Here is a 7,444-nt window from a genome sequence, read left to right as displayed (position 1 = left end):
AACCTTGGGGTGTAACTGGAATACCTCACTGATTCAAGAAGTCCCAGATCATAGGAGCTCTGGTCTCCAAGGTGAGCCTAGGGCAGAAATAGCAAGCTCAGGATGGAAGCCCTGACCCACAGATGCCCAGGGACAGTGGCAGGTAGCCAGGTGTATGCCTAAGCCACCTTCAGTGTGTCTCCAGAACAGCACAGAGAGAGGAACTGAAATGTCTGGGGAAACTGACTGAAGGGGTTCACAGGCTGATTAGAAATATTTACAGTCAGCACTGTTAAAGTTGCAGTGTGCGTACAACTTAATGTTCTCAGGAGAGACTGAGCCACGATGTAGGCTCTACAGCTAAGGACATTGGTAATACGGGCAGTTTAGGAATGCTGACTGTAACTGAGGACCCAATAAATTAGTTCGGGGGGTGACAAACTTCAGGGAGATGTCACAACCAAGCAGAACTCATACCATGACATTTTTCATGCCCTCCTACCCCATTGAAATCCCATTGACACTTGGAAAGAGAAGACGCTAAATATAGGAGATTTTAGTCCATAAAGGGAAGTAAAACGGAAGCACAAGCGTCAACACCAAACTGGGTTGAAGAAGCTACGTTTATTTATTCTAAAAATGCAGCAAGCTCTCTCATATCGGCTCTCATGTTTGAGGGAATGTTGTAAGTCAAAAGCCAGAGTTCCTTGGGCTATCTATAACTCTCTTTACAGTCTACTTGTTTATCTGACCTAGTATCCAGACTTCTAGATAAAACTCTGGGTAGCTTGATTCACTTCTAGCAAGCAAAGGTCGGCCTCAGAATGGACAGAGCAGCATCTGACTCCCCCAGAAGGAGCCTGTGAGGTGCTGTGTCCCACATGCCTGGTGCTTCTCCGAGGATAACTGATAGTGTTGTAAGACCCCCAATGCTGGGCCTCCGCTCAAGTCCCGGGATGAGCTGGCCAACACCCCAACATCTCGAGAGAAAACCACACCTGATACAAACTGCAAGAGGTTTTATTATCCGCTAGCTGAGGATGAAGTCCCTCCACCGTGCAGGGCAGGGAAGTTCGACCCCAAGCAGTGACAGCAGGGGGCTTTTAACAGCTAGCTGAGGAGTTGGGAGGAGAGTTGGGAGGAGTTGGGAGGAGAGTTCTTCTCTTCCCGGTGTCCTTGGTGAAATTTACAAGGCAGGAGTGGGGAGTGAGTTCTTTCTGAATTTTTATCTCCGTGTCCTCGGCACAGGAAGGCAGGCATCTCTGGTTGTACAGTATAGAAACAAAAAGGCTTTTTGCTGGCTATAGCGAACAAAGAGCTTCTTTCTAGCTGTATTTTTAGAGATCAGGGAAAACAAGCTTGGGGAACGTCCAGGGGCTTTACCTTCCAGGGAGAAACGCTCTAAGTCGGGGTCTCACAGTGTCACCTAGAGGATTGTTCCATAGCTTTTCTTCCTCTTTCTCCTTCCCCTTTTCTTCTTTTCTTTCCTGCCTCAAACTTGCTATGTGTTGGGTTTCAGGCCCAGGGGAAAGTGGCTAAGGTGCCTATTTAACACACCAAAGCTGACCTCCAGGTTCTCCCAGCATCCCTTAATCCCTACCTGTTAAAGGGCATGGCTGAACTTTACAGCCCAGAGTCACTATATAATCCAGACATTTTGGTTCCCTCTCCTCCCTTCCCCCTCCCCCTTCCCCTCCTCCTCCCCCTCCCTCTTGCTTTTCAATCTACCCTAGCCTCCTCCTGTGAGAGCAGTAAACCCACCCACCTGAGAGTTGCCTCCAATAAACCTGGCTTTATCTACTTTTACATTCGGCTTAAATTGGTTTATATTTCTTCGAGGGAGATAATCTATCACTACGAAGCTGAGGATGACTGGATTCTGAATCCACCCAACTCTACCATCTGAGCATTGGCATTGCAGGTGTGGATGGTAGAAGCTTCTGTTCCCTGTCTTCTTAATTACCCCGGGTGGAGAATTCAGCTCAGGGGTTAAGTTTGTCCTGCACCCACATTAGAGGACTCCAGTTCCAGGGGATCCAAATGCTCTCCTGGCCCCTTAGGCATCTTCACTCTTGTATGCATATCCACAGAAGCACACATAATTACAAATCAAATAAATATTTTAAGTCTTCCCGGATTGCCATTCCATAGCATAACCGTGTACACTTAGGTGACCTTTCCCCTAGTGATTTGGCGTCTCATTTATGTTTTCCCGAGATTACTATGCTGTTGTCACAGCTACCACAGTTTGCTTATCCATTTCCTTCTGGAAGGCTGTAGAGATTTCTTCCTTGTTGATTTTTCTCTCACCTCACCGTGATTCAGCAATTTAACCATAGCTGAATATTGAAATGCTAGTTAATGTAAGCGGGAACTTATTCACGGGCGGTTAGAAAATAAGGGGAACTTTTTGGCCTGTTGATTGTTTCCAGAGGAAAAAGGAACAGCAGAGCCTTGGCTGTAAGGATTGCCATTCAGGATTCAGTTCGAGAGGCATTGGAACAGTTCTGACCGGACTGGAGCCCGCTATAACTCTAACCCAGGGAAAATGACATAGGCTTTGCCATGATGCGACATCATTTTGGGTTGACTCAGCAAGATATTATAGTGTGTGTGTGTGTGTGTGTGTGTGTGTGTGTGTGTGAGAGAGAGAGAGAGAGAGAGAGAGAGAGAGAGAGAGAGAGAGAGAGAGAGTGTGTGTTAGTGGCAGTTTTGTTTGATTTTTAGGATTTTGTTTGTTTCTTTAATGTGTATGACTGCTTTGCCTGCATGTGTGTCTGTGCATCCTGACTGTGCCTTGAATCCCAGGGGACCCAGTTTACTGACAGTTGTGAGCCACCATGTGGGTGCTGGGAATCAAACCCTGGTCCTCTAGAAGTGCTCTTACCTACTGAGCCACCTCTTCTGTCCCATGTTCTGAATCAACTATATAAAGGCTTAATAAAGGCTTAATCAAGGCTTGCTTAGATGCTTAGATGCCCAGAAAAGGATTCGCCTTAAACAGCGGCCTGGGGGGGGGGGGTTGCCCAGCATAATCAGTAACCCTCTGATGGAAACTGAGTGGCCTGACCCACAGTCATAAAAGTGTGGGAAACCTTGGGAGTAATGTCAGTTACACCTTGCCTTCTGGGCCTGATTGCTCATACCTGTCATACCAACTACTTGGAAGGGTAATAGAGAATGAAAAGTCCTAGACCATACCTGAGGATAACTGAGGATAATCTCACAGGGAGTTAGTTCAAGGCCATCCTTGGGCTGTAAAGTAACTGAGTTCTAGGTCAGCCTTGGCAACTTAGTATGATCTGGTCTCAAATTTACACGAAATTATTTAGAAGAGAGGTGGAGATGCTGAGAGCTTCTTTGAATGCGCTGGACCTAGTTCAGTCTCTGCCACTGAAGAGAAAAGTTACTTTTTGCACCTGCCAGCATATTAATGTTGAAAACAAAACTATAAGACATCCATGAAGGAGTGAAGGGACCATAGGACTGTTATGCTGACAATGGGCGCACATAGTGTGGCTAGTCTGCATCTCAGAGAATGAAAATGTAGCTATTCAGTTTAGTGGCTAGGAGATACGCTGTAGTGTTCACAAAGCAAACTTCACCAGGAGGGCCTGCTTTTCGCCTAGCCTCTCAGAAGTGAAACAGGCCGGCCAGAGAGTGAAATGACCAACTGCAGAACGCAGCTATGGAGAGATCTGTCACAAGACAAGTCTCACCCAAGGGCTAATAGTTCTTTGGCTACAACACAGTGCACCATTGTGGAGCAACTTTTGGTTGTTTGCTTGGTTGGTTGGTTGGTTAGTGTTTGTTTTTGTTTGTTGTGACAGGATCTATGTAGCCCTGGCTGTCCTGGAACACACCATGTAAACCAGGCTGGCCTTGAACTTATGGAGATCTGCCTGCCTGTGCCTCCAGAAGGCTGAAACTAAAGGTATGTGCTACCACTGCCTAGCAAGAGACAAACTTAAGTGGTCTAGGCTGGGTAGGTGGGCCGTTCTCTCCTTGGAAAGAGGTATTTACTTGTTTGCTTGCTTGTTTGCTTGCTTGTCTGGAGGAAAAGTGGTGACTCAATACTTTTGACAGCAGAGATTTGAGCTTAGAAGAAATACAAGAGTATGGAAAACAGAGTCCTTCCCAAGATGCTTCTGGCCCAGTCCCTGGCGATGGTAAACACCAGGTTGGATGACAGCAATTCTGTTTGTAGTTGGAATTACAGCTGCAAGTCTGCTAAATCTGATAACGGGGTGGGAGGTGGGTAGCACGATTATTCTGCTGAGTCCAATGCTGTCACAGGGCTTCTTAGAAGGAAACAGAAAAGTGAGTTAAGAAAGCCAGGTAGGCAGCCTCCTGAGCGAGATTCAGCAGGTCGAGAAATCTATATGCCAAGGAATGCATGTGGCTGGCCTCTGACTGGGCTCTACTCATAACCAGTGTGGTGGTTTGAATAGGAATGGCCCCCACAGACTCATGTGTTTGAATGCTTGGCCCATAGGGAGTGGCACTCTTAGGAGGTTCAGCCTTGTTGGAGAAAGTGTGTTGCCCAAGCTATGCCCAGTGAGGCACATTCTCCTTCTGCAGCCTGCAGATCAGGGTGTAGAATTCTCAGCTCCTCCAGCACCATGGCTGCCTGCTGCCATGCTTCCTGCCATGATGATAATGGACTGAACCTCTGAAACTGTAAACCAGCCCCAATTCAATATCTTCCTTTAAATAGTTACCTTGGTCATGGTGTCTCTTCACAGCAGTAAAATCACAGCAGTAAAACCCAAACTAAGAGGCCAGGCAAGCATTTTATCAGAGCTGAATTCCCAGCACTGGCCCTTCCTATTTTTACTTTGAGACAGGGTCTCAAGAAGTTGTCTGTATAGGCCAGACTTATCAACCTTCTTCTTCATCCTTGCAAGTAGCCAGAATTACAGTGTGCCACAATGCCTGGTTTAATGATGGTTCTTAACCACTCAATAAATAATACTGAATAATTTACATTTAGCTATAGGTTGGGAAATATAAAATTTGTAAAATCAGTATAAGAGTATGGACAAGCTTATACTTGTTGGATGATTCAACTGTCTGTTTAAAACTAAGTGAATCACTTTCTGACTTTTGAAATGTTTGTAATATTTCTCTCTCTCTCTCTCTCTCTCTCTCTCTCTCTCTCTCTCTCTCTCTCTCTCTCTCTCTGTCTCTGAAACCCACTGGCTGCTCTGAAACCCACTCTGTAGACCAGGACAGCCTTGAGTTCTAAGATATCCACCTGCTTCTCCCTCTTTAGTACTGGGATTAAAGGCACAGCCCACGATACCTGGCCCTGTATGGACATTTTTATGTCTGCAGATTCAGTGTTAGGAGGCTCACAGATGCTGTCAAAGTAAGACTGGTTTTTTTCTTTGGGAAAAAAGATTGACAGGTCCAGCAAGAAGACTCAGCAGGTAACCACGCCTGCCCCCAGTCGGTGGCCTGAGTTCCATCCAAAAGACACTTGAGAGGAGAAAACAAACCCCTATAAGTTGTCCTTGCACTTTTACATACATGCCATAGCACTCATGCACACTCACACACACACACACACAGAAATAAAAACATTTTTTAAAATTTAAAGGCCATGGACCTATGTTGGGTTGTGTTATTAGAATAAATTCCAATAGTCCTGGAATTTGCCTCAACTCTTACCTTTTGAATTCAGAAATGTGGGCTGGAGAGATGGTTCAGTGGTTAAGGTCACCCTCAGCTCTTCCAGAGGTCCTGAGTTCAATTCCCATCAACCACATGGTGGTTCACAACTATCTCATAATGAAATCTGATGCCCTCTTCTGGTGTGTCTGAAGACAGCAACAGTGTACTCACATACATAAAATAAATAAATCTTAAAAAAAAAAAAAAAGGTTTCAGAAATGTAATGATGACTTCCTCGCTTAGAACAGCCAAGGCTGTCTCCCCAGTGTGATCTGAAAAGCCACCCTTCACCAGCTGGGCGGGGGCTTATTGTGTGAATGTAAGTCATGACCAGCAGAGGGCAGCACAGACCACACAGCTGGCTTTCCAAGAGCTTTCCACAAAGCACACCCTGGGGTCCTCCTTCCTGGGGACAGAGACTGGGTTCTGTCCTATGCACATGAAATTAACCATTTAGAACACACTCTGAAATTCAAGCCCGGGCTCAGAGGTGGAGCAAAGCAATTTTCAGGCTCACGCAAACGTCCTTAGCAGCTCCTGTTCTGTGTGCCTCCTCTGCTTCTCCAAGCAAGGTTAGAAGCTGACACCCTCCGTGGGTGGCATCTATAGTGTCACAGAAAAGTAGGGCTTCAGCTTCAGACCCACAGAGGCAGAATCTGTGTGTTTATGACATTCCTCGGTGATTCCTGTTCACAGAGAGTCTGAGGGGCTTGGCATACCCACCCTTCCCTCTAGATTCCCGATACCCACAATGCCTGTTTCCGATCCCCATCCCCTCCCAGTCCTGCACCCTGCACCAACACAGGAGAATGTTCTGGCTCGTTTCAGGCTTCACCAGAGGAAGGCTGGCCCTTGCTGTGGGCTCGGGTGAGAAGATTTGTTGTGCGGGGCCTCCCAAACTCTCACAATGTTCCTCCAACCAACCGTTCAGCTATATTTGCCATTTGTGATGGCTAAGCAAAGGACCGCTGGGGCAAGGTGTGTGTGTGTGTGTGTGTGTGTGTGTGTGAGAGAGAGAGAGAGAGAGAGAGAGAGAGAGAGAGAGAGAGAGAGAGAGAGAGATTACTATCATAGACAAGAGCTAGTTTGTATAAATACATGGATGTGTGACTTTTCAATATAAATTCATTGCTCTCCATTGCGTTTGTTCGGTAGCCGTTTGAAAGAGTAGAAGAAATGCCAACATTTCAGGGTTTAAAAAACAAAACAGGACATGGAGCCTGTTTGGGGCTTTTCTCTGGGAGCTCAAATCTTTGGAGAAGAACTCTTGCCCAGAATAGCATCTCTCCCTCTTCAGACCCTTAGGTTCTAGAGGAACTGCTGTTAGCTTACTGTTGAGAAGGGAAACAGACATCAAGGTGGGAACTGAGTGCTGTGAATTCCTTCTCCAATCTCTATCGGCAGCTAAGGGACTTGGAGTGTTGCCCAATTTGTGGTGTCAGCTATCCCAGGGCCCTCCAAAGGTCCTTGCTGATGGCTTTATGGGGTCCTTCAGTAAGAAGGGCTGTGCTTAGCAGAACCAATGGATGGCTTGGGCTGAGAGACAAGCTGCCTTACAATGGAACACCCACAGCCCACGAGGAATGGACAGTTTGGTTTCAGGAACAGGTAACAGGCAGGGCCTGGCAGTTCGCCAGTTCACCCAGCCGGCCCTTTGCCCCCTCCCCCTGACCCAAGGCTTTGAACGATCCTCTTTTTCCAGGCCAGAAGAGACATAACACCGATGGAAAGTCCAGACCCAGGCCCCAAGGATTCTCCCTTCTTGTAGCTTAACCCATGGAGAACTTAG

The sequence above is a fragment of the Mus musculus genome, chromosome 6 (genome assembly GCF_000001635.26).
Source record: "Mus musculus strain C57BL/6J chromosome 6, GRCm38.p6 C57BL/6J".
NCBI lineage: Eukaryota > Metazoa > Chordata > Mammalia > Rodentia > Muridae > Mus > Mus musculus.
The sequence above is the reverse complement of the archived record's forward strand: the minus strand, read 5'-3'. Positions refer to the sequence as shown.